We start from the raw sequence: 19,957 nt of genomic DNA on the forward strand, positions 1-19,957 counted from the left end.
CGGAGCACCTGCAATTGTGCAATCTCATGAGTTCAATAAATGCCCCACTGGAAGGACTTCTCCCGCAGTGTAACACTGACTTGCTATTTGTTAAGAAACACTTTGATTTTTCAAATGTCTCCCAGGTTATGGGTATCCTAAAGGTTTGTGAGCCAAATCATTTACTTGGACATGATGCTTCTTTAGAAATAACATTCCTTGTGCTTGCCAGTTGTACTTGAAATCACTGATATAACAAAGTAAAGCTAAATAAGGGGCAAAAAGCTATACTAGTAAAGCAAGAGTTAAGGTTCTGATTAAAACATGGAAACAAACACACAAACAAAAAGCATAGAAACAAGAAAATCCAATTTCAATACCTACATAGTTCTGGCAGTCACTCACAGCTTGCCTCTGGGAATCAAGGAGCCAGTACAGGATCAGGATCAGGATCTACTTTTCTGTTGGGTTTTTCCTGCCCCCGCCCAAAGCATGAGGGAATTCCCAACTGCAAGAGAGGCTAAACCTCAGAACATTTCTTTGGACCATTGCCCTTCCCTTGCTTCTTTCAATTTAGAGGCAATTCCAATATAGTATGGCAGTTTTGACCAACCAGAGTTGTTTAGGTGAATGCAAATGAAATCTGTTTTCTCTTGCCTCAAATGGAATAACCTCTGAGACGCAGTGATCCTTTGACATGTGATTTCCAAATGTAGTTTTACCTTCCTGCTTGGAAAGTCAGTTGAATGATAACTTGATTTGGGTCTCTATTTCCCAGGCAGTGCAACTTCTTTAATGAACTTTTTTTTATGCCTTTTTAACATCTCCTAAATTTCATATAATAAACCCATCAACTGTACATCAGACCCTAACCTCATAGCTCGTGAATAATGGATTGTTTTATTCATAGGGCTCAGACATGAGATGCCACTAATAATGATGATTAGTTTATAGTCTGGAGCATATTCTCAAATAATTTCATTCCTCTTACTTCTTCACTTTATTATATCAGAAACTTTGCAACTATCACAGTAACTTCCAACTCTAATTCCCTTAGCCATAGTTAATTATAGATACCCTGACAGTTGCAGAGTTATTTATTCCAGAGTTTCTTCATCATGAGCAGGCTAATCAGAGGTCTTCTGGGGGCTCTTTCACTTTCAGAAATACTGCTTTTAAAATGTCAAGTCCTATCATCGAGGCTTTGTTGGTTTTGTTTCATTTTTGTACTGAAGAGTATAAAATTCATGAAACTGCTCATTTCTGCAAAGTGGAACATTCACATTTAAATTCTGATGTCCCTTTGTCACTAGCTTTTGATAATCTTCAAAATTAGAAAATATTATAAAATAGTCCAATAATTTGAAGTATGCTTATTTAGTTGGGGGATCAGTAGCCTGTTAAAAAGGTGTGCTTTACACATTTCTCTGACCTAGTAGTTCTCTAGCTGGCAAAAAGGGCTTTCCCAACGTGCTTATAGTAACTGACAGTCCTTTGGTGGACTGTGGGAACAGAGTTTGTAACCATCATTGTGCAGAGAGTCAACAAGACTGTTCTTATTTTATATTTTCTCTCATATAACTGTAACCACTAATTTATTTTTGTGTTTCTAAAACATAATGGTGGGGTTTTTTCCTTTGAGGGGAATCAGTCCTCTACTTTTTACCTGGCCTGTATTCCTGCCAAGACTGGTGGCCCTCTGGCCTGAGCAGAGCTGACCCCAAAGGCTGTGATCATGATGCTGGTTTGTCCTTGCTGTAGCAGGAGGGAATCAGAGCGCTCGGTACCTCAAAGGAAACAAACAGCGCACTTCATGTTGACACTGTTATTATGGCTGGCATATTTTGATCATCTCATTTTCTCTTTGATACTGATGTACAGTAAAGTGTGAACATTATCTTTGAGCTGCAATCTGATCTTACTGAGCTTTAAGTGCAGCGAAGGGCAGTGGATTTTCTCTTCAGCAGCAACACGAACAGCAGGAGCTCTGGAAATTGTAGTGGCAACAGCAGCTTCTGTTGTGACAGTTCTCTCGTAGGTCACCATGGTGAGAATGTATCTGAATGTTGGGTTTTTTCCCCTGTCCAGACACTAATATAATTTCTAGAATCCAGAATAGCTTATATAAATTATTACCCTAGTCATGACTTATATTCATTCAAATATGCTAGCAAGAAATACACACATTTTCTATTTTAGGAGGGATTTAATACCTAGATGAAGGATTTGATGATACTTTTAAAATCTTAAAACAGTTGTTTTGTTGGTGTATAGTTGGGAAAAAACCCCAAACGCCACTAATCGAAAAATAGGGTAATAAGCAACAACATGGAACCTGGCCTACATTGTTTTGCTTTTCTTTGTGATGATTCATTATATGTTTAGATGTTTTTAAATTAGAAGTGTTAATGAACTGTGCAAGACAACATGGGACATACATGGATTTTGCACGTGGAAAGCAAAGCTCTTTGCTCAGAGCTTAAAACTGAAATAGCTGTAATGTGACAGTGTCTGACATGGGCAGCTTTGTTGGTCAGGGACAGCACCCATCAAACTACTCTACAAAAATGCAGAAAAGGAATAATTGACTCTTTTTTTCCTTGAATGAGAGGCTCCATTTGGAGTCAGTGTTACCCTTCTTGTCAATCCTACTCATTACCTTTACCTCCCAAGCTGGTGTGCAGCCTGTTGATCTCACTGGAAGAGTTGGCTGTTGGCAACTCTAACTGAGTCACCACCAAGTGTTTCCATTAGCAAGATCACAACAGTCCCATCCGCAGCTCTGGCCTGCTGGGCCGCTTCCTCTGGGGTTATGCACCACTGGCATGGATACCAACAGCAGTGCTCAGCTGTTATGAGATTTAAGAGAAAGGGACCTTTCCCTTGCCACAAGCTGAATTTCCTTAGTTTGATTGATTTCTGGCCACTTTTACTTTCTACCTAAACTGTTATTCATCAGTTGCATGCATGTATAAATTACTCAACAGCCCCTGCTGCAGTTCAGCAGAAGCTTCAGGAAAAGGGTCAGTGCCCTACTGGACATGCATGAAGTTTCTGTCAGAAGACCTTTTTACCCCCTTTGGCTTGAAGAAAAAAAACTCCTCAGGACCTGTTTTGTTCATCATTAATGTTTCAAATGGGTATTAGGGCTGCCCTTCACTCTGCACAGTTTGGTTGCTGATGTTTTTCCCCTCAGAAGGATGGTGAGTCACATCTATTCCAGTTTAACAGCTCCTCTGATCTTAACAGAATGCCCTCAGCAGAAACATCCTTGAATAATACAGACAACTCACATAGATCAGATTGCTCCTGCCTGATGCGTTGCCCCACTCCAGGCAGTTTCACTTACCCATGAGAACAGAGTGTGCTACAAGCCCCCACTCTCACTGGGGTCCTCAAGTTGATATTCTTCCTCAGCAATTGGGATAAAGAGAGATGACAGTGAATGGAAATGTGGGAAGGTATTTTTAAAGTGCCACTGATTTTATGTGGGAAGGTATTTTTAAAATGTCAGTGATTTTATGAAGCAACCTTTGCCACTCTCCCAGGTAATTACTTATCACAGTTACTGTAAGGAAAGGTAAAATATTAACAGTATTGATAATTAACAGTAATGAATTAATGGAATTAACAGTAATGATAATTCCAAATGAATTAGGAAATATCAGAAAGATTAAATGGGAAGCTGTTAACTTGTCATTAGATTACTATTAGAGATTATGGTTAGGAAAGAAGTTTAAGTGAGCAGCAAAAAGTAGCAATGGAATTGCATTGACAGTAAGATCTCATTTAATACCTACATATTTCAATGATAAACTCTTCAGGTTTATTTTTATTTTTACTCTCATGCTTACTTCTAAATTTTCACTAAAATGGTCTCAGCTATAAAACTTTGTGTCTATGCAGCTTTTGAAAGACGCTTGAAAATGGAGAGGATATTGTTACCAGAATTCATCTATTTTATGGAGCTTAAAAGCAAGCTTGTTAGGGAAATTCGATTGACTTCTTCAATAACATAAGCTTAAAAGATGATAAGAACATACATATTTTACAGTTGACATGCTTAAGATTTTGGACTATTGTGGAATTTGCAGGCTACCCCAACAAGGGAAGAAATGAGAATCTTGACTCCATGTTTCAGAAGGCTGATTTATTATTTTATGACATATATTATATTAAAAGAAAATGATATATTAAAACTATACTAAAAGAATAGAAGAAAGGATTTCATCAGAAGGCTAGCAAGGAATAGAAAGGAATGATAATAAAATCTTGTGACTGCTCACAGCCTCGACAAAGGTGGCTGTCATTGGTCATCAAGTAGAAACAATTTCCCATGCTGGGTAAACAATTCTCCAAATCACATTCCAAAGCAGCAAAACATGGAGAAGCTGAAGCTTCTCAGGAGAAAAGATCCTAACGAAAGTATTTTCCATAAAATATATCTGTGACAGACTATCTTAAAACATAGTAAGTTCTCTTAAAATACTTTGGAAAAAAGGTAGAAGAGATTAATCTAAAGTCCAGCTAGTCAGTGAAGAACTAACTAGGGCAGTAATAAAGATGGAGCCACATTAGGGATGGTGGATGAGAGTAGTGTAAGCAAAAGGTGGTATTCTAACACCAAAGCAAAATATTTAGCAATATTTTAGACTGGAACAGGAGACGTCTCAGCAAGAAGTTAACAAAACTGACACTTCTGATCTGTGTCCTGTGCTACCACAATACTGCACTGAGTTCTGAGCTTCCCAGTGGCAGAGGGAAAAATATGAACACATGCTCACAAGTTACTGAGTTAGCCAGGCAAATTATTCCTTATCAACTAGGATGCTATGGCAGCCTGTCATAGCTGAAATGAACACGTTTTCCTTCAGCAGCTGGGTGAGCTGGGAGCACACACACACAGAGGCAGCTATTACAGCTTGTCTGTGGTGTAGTAACTTATTAAGCCATGCTAAGTCATGGCTTAATTACAAACTGGCTTGACAGCTTGTGGCTGTCTGTCCCTACCCAATTTAACAACATGAACAAAGCTGAAATGAAGGCAACAGAAATAATCATGGCACAACAACCCCTTCGGTTTGTTACATCTCAAAGCCAGCTCATGGCTGCTGTGTGCATCTCCAAATAAGTACTTCCACACTGCCAATTAAGTGCCCGTGTGAAGGCACTTAACCTGTTGCCCAGCCACGCTTAAGACTGCATTTGTCATTCTAATGCTGAAGCTGAATGATGTTTCATATCGTGCTGTGATAAACTACCATATTTTGTCCTTCTTTGTCACCTTTTTGAAGTGATGAGCTCCCAGCAGCTAGCAAAAATTTCTTATACTAAGGTCTTGCTTTTATACTCTTCAAGTTAACTGCATTTCTATTTCTCCATCAGTTTAAATGTATGTGGTTTCCTAGTTTTCCTTACTCTTGGTATCCCTAAGCACTGGGTCATTTACAAATTTATCCCACACCACTTTCTTGTATCAGTATCATTAAAGAAAATATCTAATAGGTTTAAGCCCAAAACTTATCCTGGGCACTGGGGAATGTGGGGGGTTGTGATGGTAGGAAGAAAAGGGAACAACCTTTACTCAGACACTTCATTTCTGATCATTAGATTTTGCTTTATCCTCTATGGATACCCCATCACCTCCATTAGTCTCTGGTACTGCTCGGCTAATTCCTGTCATCTCCTCCTTTATGTAGAAGTTGAAAGATCTTAGGTTAATCTGGTAAGGCCCACCTTTAGTAAACAAACATTATACTTTCTCATTTCCTGATATACTTGCTTTAAAAAGCTTACTACCAGACAAGTGATTTCATTTGACACAATTTTCTGACTTCTGGAATGGGCATTATCTGTTCTTTCTGCCCAGAAGCTGTAGACTGTGTTTTACTTTCATCTTATATATAATACAAGCAATTTCCTTTTCCTCCTAGCTATTAGCCATCCTGCCCTCCAACCCCATGTTCAAGATCACCATCTTTACTGAAAATTGAGGGAAAAGTATGCATTTAGTTTTAGAATCAGATGTAGACTATTTCTAAACCCCACTTCCTCCTCAACGGAAAGCAACATCACTTCCTTCTTACACTGTTATGTCACAGCTGGATAATATCTTGCTGTTTTTTAAAATGCTGTTTTTTTTCATAAATCAACCTGATTTTCCAGATAAATTCTCCCACTTATTGATGTTTGAGATCCTTCCTGAACCAGACCTTTTTTCTGTTCAATGCTGTCTGCTTATAATTTCTCTCTCTTACCTCTCTCTTGATGCCGCTTCTTTTCTACTTATGCTTGAGGCTTCTACCTCAAAGCCATTTTGCCTTCTGTGACATACAGGATCCCAGTCATTTGGTTTCAAGGCACCTAAGGTTTCTTCCATGTTCAAGTTTTCATTATACAAGATGATTTTGTTGCCAGGTCCCTTCACTTATCACAGTTTCCATTTCTGAAGTTGAGAGTGTTCTATTTTCTTTCACCCCTACCTTTCATCACACAAGTAGTGATCACTGACTCCAGGGTTATTACTTACCATCAGGCCTTTGAGGGCATAATCCTGAACTACCCAAAAGCAATACTATTTACAGGCTCAGTGACAGTTCGGAGGAAAATTTAATTTACTACCACAGTCCAGAATGTCTGGCCCCAACTATGAGTAGCATGGATTCCCCAAATTATTAAAGGAGAATTTGAAATCTCACTGGCTATTTCTTTGAACCAAGCAGTACCATCTCTTCAGCAATATGGAGTTTTCTAACTACTTCCAAACTTTCCACCTGGAGTCTGGAATGATCTTAGGGCTCCCTTCTCTCAGTAAAATCTGCAACCATCTTTTCCAAAAATATAGCAGAGCTGAATCTTGAGTTGCTTTATTATTCACCTTTTATTTGCAAAACATTGCTTCTTTGACATAGAATTATTACTACACACTTTTATTTTTACTTCTGTGTTTGCTCAACCACAAATTCCCTCTAATCCACGTTCTGGTTAGGAACTGAATGTTCTTCTATCACAAGGAGGGTGTCCTGAATTGTTTTCTAAAATTCCTGCATGTTTGTTTTTTTCCAAAGTACTGGAAATAGTATATCCACTTTTCAATTATTTCATTTTGACACAGTAACATTACTTTTTCTCCTTTGTCTGTATATGTCCTTTTTTCTTCTCTACTCATCCTACATTCTTTCTATTCCCCATTGCTGTATTAATATTTAGTCTTCCTCTTGTTGAGCAAAACCAAGGCAAAATATTACATGAAACTTTCAAAATTTTCCCTGTTCATTTCTTAATCTGAAGATGACCTTATTATCTGTGGTGATTTCCTTCCTTTCTTCACAGATGGCGTAATCTATAAGGGGTACCCAGGCAAGTGGTGAAGAACTAACTACTGTTTAGTGAATTAGTTTCCATGGGAAGTTTACTCAGCTGAAAATGAAAGAGTTTGTTTGCTTTGCAGATAAAAAAGTAACCATGTACCATAAATATTGTCAGTGTCTGAGAATGCTTTCTTGTGAAACCAGAGCAGCCACCATTTGTCAAACCAGCTAAAACACTAGATGTATACATGCTTCAGACAACCAGCTAACTTTTACAAAACAGAGGTAAAAGGTGAGAAAATTGCATGAAAACACTGTCAGATCAAGTAGCTTCCCAACAGTACTGATTTTTGGCAGGACCTGATTTACAGCTCATTAATTTGAACATTAAACAAATGTAATTATTGAGATTTGCCAATAGCTACTGCTAAAAGGATGAATCGCCCCACCAGTAACAATAGAACATTCAAAAATGGGAATTTTAAAAACCCTATAGAAGAACTCACCTTCATTCCTCTTTAGTGCAGTATCAAAGCTGTTTGCAAATTACCTTTGTCCCATACTATCTATTTCCTATTTATTACCATTTCTGTAATGCATAGTTATTTTCACCACCACTAAGAATAAAATGGGCATTGCATGTATTAAAAAATGCCGACTCTTTCAGGCATGCACACATCACCGTTGATCCAACACACAAGTATCCCCACAAATACCCTGCCTTGGTAATCTTAAACAAAGCTTAACTGGAGCCAGCCATGAAATGGCAGAAAATCCCTGGATTAGCCATTAACTCCACATTGCCACATACAAACCATTATTTCACCTACTTATTACTTCACTGCCCGCCCCTGCTGCCTGTCACTGCTGCTTGCTTCTTGCCACACACACCTCTTGAGCAATCCCAGCATTGAGTTTTAGCCCACAGAAACCAGCCAGATATGCACATTTTCTACTGATTAGGAATGTGCTGTTTACACTGGGCTATGGACTCGTGGGCACAGTGTAGGTTTTCAGTTAATCGCTAACATTTAAGCAGGTCATGTTTGAAAAGCAGTAGGGGATATCACTTATTACTTTAGAGAAAATTAGGGTAATATTTATTATTTTGGGAAGTCCATTCTTCCCAAAGAACTGTAAAGGTTGTGCAGCTAGTGAGATGATATGGAAAGCAAGTATTTCACTTTTTCTAAATTTGTTATAAAACCATTTATGAAATTAGAGCTGTAGGTGAAAGGAAGGGGATCAGAACCCCTGTAAAACCTAAAAGTGAGGAGAAAGGCAGGGTCAGAAAGTTTGAATGACAACTCAAAGCCTAATTTGTGATTTCTTGCAGAATTTCTGTAGATTTTTGTTTTAGTTGTCACTGGAGGAAGAGTGGTTGCTACAGTAAATTGGAGGGAAGAGTCAGTAGTAGCTGAGTATACAATGTACATACTGAGCTAAATTATCTAATGCTACCCAGGGTATCTTTCTGGCAGGTACCCAAGAAGTAAAGTAGAGAATGCAAACAAGGACCTGATAAAATTACAGCCCAGCTCCATACCTGCCGAAATCTGTGCAAGACATACCATTACTTTAAAAAGTGTCAAGCTCTCAAAAAATTCCTAATGAATCTCTTGAAATTAAAAACAGTTTCAAAACTCCAAGAAATATCGAGGCTAAATAAATTTTGCATTAATCAACCCTAAGATATAACAATTTTTAGGCAGATTTGTCATTGCTTTAATAATACATTAATTATATTTAAATGACTATGAAATATAAGCCTGAGGAAACAAAAAAAAAAAGAAAAAAAGATCCCTAGCTATATAAAAGTATCTCGAGTCCCAGATCATGTGGACACTGCAAAGTTAACTAGGTTGATTGGCAGCTGGGTCTGGGCACTCAAATTAGCTAGTCTGTGAGCAAGTTTTCTATGACAGAAGGGGAACCGCAGCCTCAGCATTCTGGCTCTTTCTGAACTGGCTCACGAGTGCCTGTGCTGAGGCAATCTAGGTTTCATTCTCATTCAGCTCTATCAACTGGTAGGGAGCTCTGGGAAGCAGCACTGGCACACAGGGGTGGACTATCCCACCTTCTCAGTGTGGAATGGATGCATTTGAACCCACAGAGAGCAAAGCATCAGCTCTTAGAGCTGCGGCTGCATCAGTTACCCGAGTGAAAAAGTGCCCTCAGAGCTCTGTGCAAGGATTTTCTGCCATGAGTGGTGGTGCCCATGACCTTGGAGGTAAAAGCTGCACAGTGCTTTCTGCTCTGTGGACATAACTCCGGAGGCCCTGGGAAAATAATCCCATCATGTGCCTATGTGGAAGACTGGGAGAGAATTTCAACTCCAGATAGAAAAGCTCCCATCTTATTCAGGGTCAGTTCCGTTTGTGAACACTCCAGAAAATGAATAGAAGAATAAATAAAAATGCTTTACAAACAGTGTTTTGAGCCGTGGTCTCAAGTCCTGCATGTGACCAGCGTTCGCTCATGCTGATGTGTTCAGTGTGTGGGGAGGAAACACCTCAGAGTAAGGAAAGGGACAAAGGCATCAGCGAACTATGGTGTGGGAATTATTATGCCATTTCTACAGACAGCACATTAAAGTTTGGGCTGTCGGGAGTGTAAGGCAAGGATATCCCTTCCAGCTTTCCAGGAAAGCCTATAGGGCCTTCCTGCAGCGGCTGAATATCCATACAGAGCTGTAGGGGCAGAGTGGGGTCCCTCTGCAGCGAGGTGAACGGCAGCTGGCTTCAGCCAGCCATTGATTGAGAAAGGTGGGAATAGCACGGGATTACGAGGGATCAGACAGATTTTCATGTTCTTTCCTGAATAAACAGTTTTGCTTTGGGGCAAGACAGAAGCCAAAGGGCAGGCGAGCCCCCGCCGGGTGTTCATTCCGGCCTCCCGCGGCGGGGCTGCCGCTGCAGCCGGAGCGGCGGCGGCGGGAGCGGCTGCCCGTTCCCGCGCTCCCCACCTGCCCGTTCCTGCTGTCCCCACCTGCCCGTTCCCGCGCTCCTCACCTGCCCGTTCCTGCTCTCCCCACCTGCCCGTTCGCTCCCCCTGCCCGTTCCCGCGCTCCTCACCTGCCCGTTCCTGCTCTCCCCACCTGCCCGTTCCCGCGCTCCTCACCTGCCCGTTCCTGCTCTCCCCACCTGCCCGTTCCTGCTCTCCCCACCTGCCCGTTCCTGCGCTCCCCACCTGCCCGTTCCTGCGCTCCCCACCTGCTGTGACTCGGGGCTAAGGGGAGATTTAGGGGTGACCTTATCACCTTCTACAAGCACCCAAAGGAGGTGGTGGGGGTCGACCTCTTCTCCCAGGCAAGTAGTGAGTGACAGGACGAGAGGAATTAGCCGCAAGCTTTGCCAGGGGAGGTTTAGGCTGGGCATCAGGAAGAATTTCTTCAGAGAAAGGGAGATTAGACGTTGGAATGGGCTACCCAGGGAGGTGGTGGGGTCACCATCCCTAACGGTGTTTAAGGAAAGCCTGGATGTGGCACTCGGCGTCACGGTCTAGTTACGTGGTGGTGATCGGTCACGGGTTGGACTCGATGAACTCAGGAGTGTTTTCCAACCTGATAGATTCTGTGATTCAGTGATTCTACTCTTCAGGCGGCCCCGGTGCCAGCAGGGCTCGGTGGGGTACCAGGGGCGACCCTAAGACGCCTCACTCGGGCACCCGAGCGGGGCCGCGGCCCCTCCGTCCCCTGAGCTGGGACACGGCACTCGAGCTCCGCGGGCAGATGGGAACGCAGAGGACCGAGACACCTCCAGCCTGGCTCTTTGGTGCGATAACACCGGTAACACCGACATCCCCGGCCGGTACCGGCAACAGCCCCGGATCCCGCCCCCCGGACCGTGCGAGGTGCAGCGGGTCCCGCCTGGGGCGACAGGCCCCGCCCCCCTCGGGCGGGACACCTGCCCCCGCGTGCCCTGATTGGCTGGTGGTGATGTAATCGCGCGCACATACGGGTACTCCCCACTGCCCCCCGTGGGGCACGGGGGAAGTCGCGCGCCCCTCGCCCGCCCCGCTACCAATCGCCGTGCGGAGCGGCTCGGCGCGCGGGCCGGACCGCGCTCCGCTGCCCCGCCGGCCGCGCTTGATTGGCAGGAGCAGCGACCAATCAGGAAAAGGAACCCGCGGGTCGGTTCACGCCCCCTTGGCGAAGCGGCGGCCGGGGCGAGAGAGGCTGCGGGAGTGGCGGCGCTGGGAGCCAATGGCCTGCAGGCAAACCGCGCCGCCGGGAGGGAGGGGATGTGGCGGCGGGAGGGAGGCTGGGAGGGGCGAGGGCGCTCGCTGACAGCCGCTTCCGTCAGTCCTGCCTGAGGCTGCGAGGCCGGAAAAAAAAAAGTGCGGAGAAAGACGGAGTCCGTGCGCTGTCGTCTTGACTGACGAGAGCCGCAGCCAATAGTTACCAAAGCAGGCGGGGGAGACCCAATCAGAGAAAAGCTTTTGGGCGGGGCCTGCTTGTGAGCGGCGAACGCATCTACCAATGACAACGAGGAAGGGCTGTGCCGACAGGGTCGGCGGCCAATGGGCGGCGGGATGGGGCGGGCGGGGTGAGCCTGGCCCCGCCCAGCTCTCCCGAGCGCGGTGACGCGGGCGGGGGGACGGCGGCTCCAACATGTCCGCGCTGCTGGCGGCGCTCCGAGTGCGCGACCGGGCGGCGGCGGCGGCCGGCGGCGGCCAGCGCGGGGCGGCGCGCACCTGAGCCCGAGCCAGCATCGCCCGCACCCGCGCCGGGCCCCGCAGCGCCGCCGGGCGCCGGGGGACGCGGGCACACAGGTAGGGAGGGTGGCCGGGGCTGAGCGGTCGGGCCGGGGCCGGGGCTGCGGCGCCGGGGGAGGCAGCGAACACGGCGTGCGGCGGGTGCGCCCCCCGGGGAGCGAGCAGGCGCCGCGAGGCCCGGCAGCCGCCTTCCTCCCGCCGCGGGAGAAGAGAGGGCCGGGGCCGCGCTGACACGGCCCAGGCCCCGCACGGTCCCGGGGCCGGGGAGCCGGCAGGCCCGGCCTCGCGTGGGTGACACCGGGGAAGGTGCTGGAGGGGTCCGGCGTGTGCCGGCGGCTGCGGCCGGAGCCGGGCCGGGGGGCAGCCGGCGGGCCGGGCTCGCGCACGTGCATGGGCCGGGCCCTGGGGAGCGCCGGGCCGGGCCGGGCCCGTGATACCGACGGGCCAGGCGGGGCGGGCAGGGGGCGAGCGGCCGGCACGGCCCCGGGGTCGGGGGAGAAGCTGCCGTGAGGCCTGGGTGCTCGTGACGAGCTGGGGATGGAATCACGGGCAGATGGGTAGTGCCTGGGAGCCTTTAGGCGAAAGGAGCTGAAGCAGTTCTTACTCGTAGTTTGGAGCTTGCTGGCTCTGCCAACCCAGTGGATATGCTTTTTCTATAATTTACAATAATACTTCTCTCGGAAGGAGGGCGTCATTTTGATGAATTTAGTTGGAGGCAGCTAGTAAAATCTGTACCTGTCTCGTTTTTTGTGCTGCGGTAGGTTGAGCGATGTGTTTATGCCGTGGGGATGAAAGCACACGTGTTTGGGAGTAGTGGTACAGGAAGGCCTGTGAATTTAGGAGTAAGAGGTAAACAGGCTTCTGTGTTTTGTGAGAAGTAAGGTGGTAAGTTGGCAGGCGTCTAAAGGCCATGGAGGAGGGAGGCTTTGGATGGTAGGGAAGCCTGTGTACAAGTTAAAGGCACAGTGGTAACAGGTTGCTACAAGGTTCTGGACTTGTTTTGTTTCGTGGCCACTGTGGTTAGACTTAATGTGCGAGACCTTCGTGTGTAATACGAGCTGGAATGTGGACAGCAAGTCATGCGTGTTCCTACTGCTGTGCTTTGGTTTGTCTGCTGCTCACACTGGGAGCTGAGAGAGATGCCCGGCTGTCACCAGCTCAGAGAGTTCTCTGTCTGGTGTGTGGAGATGGGCTAGAGCAGAAAGCAACATGGTCTGTGTCCTGGAAACTTGAGAGGAAGTATGAGTTGATGTTTCACCTGTAATGAAATGGAAAGGCTGGATATTTGTTGTTTGGTTCATGGAATACAAATGGGGAAACGTAGCAAATGCCCAGTGTTGGGATCGTGATAGTGCTTTTTGGAGAAAAGTCTGTGTGTATGCTGGGGAGCTGTAGAACTGTAGGTATATATGGTTTTGACAGGCATCAGGCACTCCGAATTTCTGTCTATTAGGTCATTAATGCTGTCTTCCTGTAGGTAAATTTTCAAGGATGACTGTGGACTTCAGGAAAGTGAGGGGGCTTGGGTGGATGTTTATGATATTGAAAACGGGGGGAAGGATGAATTTGCACGCAGGGTGAAGATTATGTTAGGATATGTATACATGTGTGTATCAGGGGAATGGTATTTGTGCAAAAGGGAAACTGGAGTTTTCGTATTGCTGAGTTAGTCTGTGCATAGAGAGAGGAGGCAGGCAGTTTTGGCTGAGGCTGTGAAAAGTTGAAATGATGTGGGGGAGGGATGATGAACTGGCTCCAGGGTCCTGTACAGGTTGGAGGCTGTGGAGATTCTTTGCTGCTCATATATGGAGAGAAGTATTTTATAGTTATGACTGACACCTGGTGAAAATGAAAAAAGTGAATAAAGATGATGAGGCAATTTAGTACTGTTATGAATATTACTGGATTAAAGGAGGTTACAGGACAGTCAAGGGGTTTCTGGTAAAGTGCTTTTTTTGTTTGTTTATTTTGTTCTGTTTGTTTCACCGGATAAATTGACCATTAACTTTAAAGGTAAACTTTTGCTGAAACTAGCACTCATCATGATGTTGACAGGTCAGCAGCAAACTAAAAGCACATAATGTGGTGTAGACAAGCTCCCGTGTGCATGTGTGGGCTCGGGCTCCAGTACATCCATTATATGTGTTTATTACATGCATTTTCTATACCTTAATACTTAACTATGAGTTTGCATATCTAGAGTATATGAAATCTTCTATACTGGACTTGTGTTTGAGAGAGTGCATCAACACTTCAGGGTCAGAGATTTGTGAAGAGACAATCCATTTAGAATGGAAAGCTACTTGGATCAGTTGGAAATTAGGACTAATTATGTGTGTATCCCATGTTCTGAAGTTTGGGATAGTATGTTCTATTTATTTGCATAGGGCCTCATCTCTTGTTCTGCAGATCTTTAGAGGAGGCTCTTGCATAGGGCAGTGATTTAATTAAGGTGCACAACAGCAGGATGAGGGAAATGTAATTAATGTAGTATGGAGAGGGCTGCATACAGGGCGCTGAGAACCCATTTTTCTTTTATAGTGGTAGCCATGAGGTGGTCAGTAGTGTAAGGAACAAGAGAAAGAAATGAGTAGTCTTGTAGTTATCCTGGACAATCCAGTTCTCTTCTTGTTTCTGGTGTGCATTGCTCTCTTAAACTTTTCCAATTATAATTACTTATGTGTGCTTCTCTGACTTAGTAAACTTGTCTCAAGAAATAAAAACCTATTACCATTGAAATTCAAGCCTATGAAATGTGTGTGTTGAGCAATAGTTTCATGTGCTCACTGTCAAAAACTACTGCTCTCAGGGGTCCAATGGAGAGTAGAGAGTATTTCTTACATTAATGTGTCGCTTCCATATTACAAAAGGGAAAGGCACTAAAATCTGCTCTTAGTAGTGGATGTAAAAATCTGTGTTTATGAAGTATTTGTATTACTCTTTGGAGCAGGATTTATTTAGACTGCAAGGGATGGGGATGTGCACAGGACAGTGTTCAGTGAGTATTGAATGTCCTCCTTAAATGGAGCAGGCTGCAGCACACCTTGCTGAATGCTGCCACAGTGTTCAGTGGGGCAGGGGTGGGCTTGGCATGTCAGAGTGGTTTCTGTTGCTTGGTTTGGTCTTGGGTTGTTGGTGGTTTTTTTGCTTTCTTTTCAAAAAAGCCACTGAAAACAAAAATTGATCATTTGGTAGTGCCTTGCATCATCAGTCTAGTAGGAATGCTTAAATCTGCCATACAGGTTTACTGCTGTAGCTTAGGAAGTGGGAAATGGCTGTTCTTTTCCAGTCAGCACTGGAAGATAATTAGCTAACCATTGGTTTTTACAAGCATGGTCTCTTCCAAGTGAATGGGAAAGCCTTGGTGAAAGAATCCAAGCTCCAGACTCGATGTTTCGACTGTGGAGAGTGTTTACTGTGACAGGCTGTGCATATCTTTGTGTCCATAGATGTTTGTTTTTCGTCCTAGTATTGATTCTTTCTGCCCACTACCTTAATCAAATATGCTCTATTTTGTTTGGGGTTTGCTGCACTTCCCTGCCCTGTAAAAAAGAAGCATTCTTCACATCTTGGGCCTTTTAGCAACTGAAGTGATTCAATCTGAGTATTGTTCTGTTCTTCTCAGTAAATTGGAGGAGAGCAGTGGTAATTTCTTTGGAAAACCGTTGAAATCAAAACTTTTGCTGTCTTGGTTCCTTCCCTATGTATTACTTTTTTAATTCTGTGTTTCAGTTTATGCTTGATGGTCTTCATGATTTGACTTATAGCTGTACAGGGTATGAATTGTAACTTCTTCTTTCTCCCCCTTAGCAGTGTGAATGCAGCATAAATGTTTTATGCATCCTACAGGAGTCAGGTTTAGCCCCAACCTCCAGCATATCAGGTATACATTAAATGTTCAGGGAATTTAATGTCAAAATCTGGACCAGTAATTGCAACTTCTTAATAAAAAACAAGCTACCCAAATAGAATGACCTCTGACTAGAGAAGCTGAGAAAGAAGAAATTGAAAGATGATCCCTGATGTAAGAACAAGGATGCAGAGTTTCCAGAAAGATTATCAGTACTGCTTTTACTTAACAGACAACTTTGCAAACTCCTTAGCTGTTTGGATGATATTTTTCAGCCTTAGACAGATGTCTAGTGTGGGAAACTTTGTTCAAACTGCTTATCATTTGCTCAAGCCTTGTACAAATTTATATTTGTATCATATGATAAAGTCAGATAAATTTTTTGAAGAATTTATGAGTGTCACTCCAGAAGAAGACTGGTCTGAAAATCTTCATGAGATGGTAAGAAATTACTGAGCTGGGGTAGCTCATCTCTAGCTTCTAGAGATGAGCAGTTCAACTCATCTCAGTTTCTTGAGACATCATTGGCATGTTGGGACATAAGGGTTGCCAGTGAGTGTAGGTTAAATTAGTCTTCTGGCTCTTGGAAAACCCTGTGTTGGGAGGGAAAGCACAAAGATGTTTGAATGTAGAGAATGATGCCAAAAGGGGAAATTAGGTGTCTCAGCAGACAGCAGCCTTTCTTACAATTTTGAAGGAGATTACTCAGGCCCAGGTATTTTTGTTCTGCTATGAAAATGTTACTCACAATTCTTTTTTCCCCTGTGCACCATTAGTTTCTCATTAACATTACTTCAGTGTGTCATTTTATGATGTCACTACATTACTATCTCCTGGCATAGATTCTCTTCATCTTTGGTGGGATGAGTTGAGTTTTCATTGAGTTTTCTTTCAAACAAATAGTGCAACTAGATGCTTAAGTCTGTTTTCACAAGAGTTAACATGAAACAGATCAGAAAAACATAGCTTAAGGATGTTTCAGACTGGGCTACTGGAGAATTTAAAATGGCTTTTTAGTGAGTATGGTAATAACATGTCAAGAACCACAAACTTCCAGTTAAATCACAAAGGAAAGTGTCATTAGTTCTTTCAGTTTTCATGGGATTAGTGTGTTAACAGAAAATGTCATCTTCAATAATCCTACTTTTGTGTCTGCACCTCTGTATAGGAACTTGACCTTTACTGAATGTAGAGCAAACATGGCTCTGCATTGTTAGCATATGAATGAATTGTTTTTATCAAGGAGGTAATGAAGTAAGATGGTAAGGATTTGTTGAGCAGAGGAGGTAGCATGTTATTGGAAGTTTTTCATGCAGTACTGCTTCAGTCTGTTCTCACCAGCTTGTTGGTCCTGCTAAAGGCAGGTATATGTTTGAAACTCATGATCTTCTATTTAAAATTTTATAGAAAAAGAAAAATTTGTAACAGGAGAGAACATCTCAGTGATAGAACTATTTGTAAAGAACTGATGTTTTTATTCAAGTGGAATAATGAATATTATGTTGGTCAGCTTATTCAAAAAGAAAAAAAACCCCTCTGTTCTGGGTGGTTTTGTTGGTTAAGCTGATATGCAAGTCATAAAAAGCATTCTTGAGTGCATGCTGCTCTTCCTTTGCTATCACCACCTCCAGTGGAACAATTGATTGAGTTGTCTTTTCAATGTTACTTGAAAAGTTTTGTAAAACAGTAATTGTAGGTGATGCATGACGTATGTAGATCTTTGGTGGGCTATCTTTTTCTTTATTCAGAAAACTTTTCTAGAATATACCACTAGCTTTTGAAACTCCTAACCTGTAAAGGAGTGGAAACAAAAGTGGATGAGTAGTGGTACACTGCTGCTATCATTACTCCAAAAAAAGGAGCAGCCTGTACAGGCCTCCTTTCTAGGGCTTTTAAGGTGCATGTTGGCAGCTTAAGTCTGTGGGTTTGCTTCCTGCTGCTCGAGGCTCTCATAAATGAATGGACAGTCCATTGGTTATATTTACATTAGCAAGCAGTATGCTGCAGTTGAAAAAGGTTGTGGAGTGGAGAGCTGTAAGGTAGACTCAGTGTCCCCTGTGTGTGTACTTCATGGGGTTTATTTCAGACTGATTGTAGTCTGGCTCTATGGACTGAGTCTGTTCCAAGGTTTCCCAGACTTTTGATGTAGGTCAGTCTTGGAGATGTTCAGATCATCTGTTCAGAAACTTCTATGAGATGTGAACTAAAATACAGGAAGTGAATGACAGATTTACTTGAAAAGCGTGCTCGTAATTCAAACTGACATGTCAGTACAGCTGTGCCCACTAAAAAGCACGTTAGAGCACTGCAGAGGGTGCTGAGCTATGCAGGGGGAGTGGGTTCTACCCACTGCTGCTTCCTAAGTGTTGCCAGGCCTGCAGAAATTGTCCTGCTGCTCTCTAAGGATTGCTTGTTTATCGTGACTGGTAACTAAATATCTCTTCCCAAGTTATTGTCCCTAATTTTGAAATTTTGTATGAAAAAGACTGGTGTTAAAACTACAACAAATTCTGGAGAGTAGTTTCATGGTTTTTCTTCAGTTAATCAAGAATGAAACTATCTTTGTGAGCAGCCAGTTCTGAAGCCTGACTTCCTGTGGCTTTGTCTTGTGGTTGGGTAGAGGGTACTGTGAGTTCTGTAAGTATTCTCATTTGTTTGGGGCGCATTTGTTTGTCCTGTACAGGATGATGGTTTTGGTAACACAGCTGAGCTCCTGCTCCCCTTGTCCTCAAGGGGCACTAGTTTGGATGTCTCTCCTTGATGTGACTGTTTATTTCCAGAAAACTCATAGGACCTGATTATTTGTGAAATATTTACCCTTATGTGAACTTTTGAGTTGTGTTTCAGTGAAACTGTGGGGACACAGACAACACGCACTGTAGCTTGGCTTGCTGGGGTTTTATTTCATTTTCCACTAATGTTATTTCTTGTTTTGCTGTTTGTGTGTATGGTTGGTTGTATGTTTTTAAAAAAAATAATTACCACTGTTTGAAGTTTCTTCCAAAAGAGTTAAAAGTATATTCCCCTCAACATTTTGGGGAACATATCTAGAAATAGGAAATTGTGTTCTTCATGGCAGCTCCTTAAGGGATGCTGAAAATCTTTTCTTCATAAATTACATAAAATTCTTCAGTGTATTCAACATGCTTGTTAAAGCACATCCAAATAAATATAACAGGTGTAAAGTTGCCTTTGTATATTGCAGCTGTATGTATGGTGCCACATACAGTAGTTTTGGACCATGATTCTAGGAGAGAAGTGAATGAGGGTTTTCACATTGCGTAAGTCTCTGGAGAACAGCTAGACTGGATTTAGATGGTGGTGGATTAGCAGTTGGAGGGGGCAGGGACTTGTGTTTGTGATTGCCCTTGTGACCTTGAAAAACTGCTGAAACTGTCATGTGCTTTGAAACTTTTCAGATGAGAAGTACTGTACTGAAACATGTGGCACTGTGGGCTGTTTTGAGAGTTCTGTCTTCAGCGTATAAAGCTGAAGAAATTGTTCCTTTTGCTTCTGTTGAAGTGGGTCTGTACTCAAAGCACTGCCTTCAGAGAGCTGTAAAGATATGAAAGGTGAATATAGCACAGATATTACTCAGGATTTTTTCTGTGTCCTTTCTTCTCCTGCTCTCTTTACCTAGTATAGTAGTAAAATGTGTCTGTACTACTTGTTCTGGTTCCCAACAGGAAAATCTTATCCTGTTCAAAAGGTACTCTGCATACCAGCTTGTGCATAAGATCTCTCTTCAGATATGATACTAGTTGCAGGCACTGGTTTCTCATGTCTGACATGAAGCTTGGTTCTCTTGAACATTTGATAGAAATTGCTTATAGCTGGCTTTTTACTAAAAGGGTAGGGTTTTGTGAGTGTTCGTGTTCAAAGGAAACATGAAGTTCTTTTTTTATTTCAGCTGTTGTAGAACTTGAATTCACACCTAGCTGAGGTAGTTCATTGTCTCCCCCAGGTAGTGTTCAGTCCCTCACCTTGGAAAGTAAAGCAGCTCCATGTAGCTCAAGAGAGCCCCAGTGCACAGTACAGGCTGTTAAGGCTCACAAATGCCTCACTTTGGGTGTTGTCAGTAAGAACTGAAGTGACGCCTCTA

General features: G+C 43.6%; 1 protein-coding gene across 3 annotated transcripts in view; it reads left to right on the plus strand.

Moving 5' to 3' along the window:
• The first annotated feature begins 11,969 nt into the window (after positions 1 to 11,969).
• PPM1B (protein phosphatase, Mg2+/Mn2+ dependent 1B) overlaps positions 11,970 to 19,957 on the plus strand; it is a 59,795-nt gene continuing 51,807 nt past the window's right edge. For 2 of the 3 annotated variants that reach the window (XM_030944336.1, XM_030944333.1), the window contains exon 1: positions 11,970 to 12,062. The gene's annotated coding sequence lies outside the window, so the exon portion shown is untranslated. Of the gene's footprint in view, positions 12,063 to 15,037; positions 19,428 to 19,957 lie in introns of those variants that run through there. The other variant, XM_030944335.1, reaches the window with a different exon arrangement.

This window comes from Camarhynchus parvulus, chromosome 3, assembly GCF_901933205.1.
Source record: "Camarhynchus parvulus chromosome 3, STF_HiC, whole genome shotgun sequence".
NCBI classification, from domain to species: domain Eukaryota; kingdom Metazoa; phylum Chordata; class Aves; order Passeriformes; family Thraupidae; genus Camarhynchus; species Camarhynchus parvulus.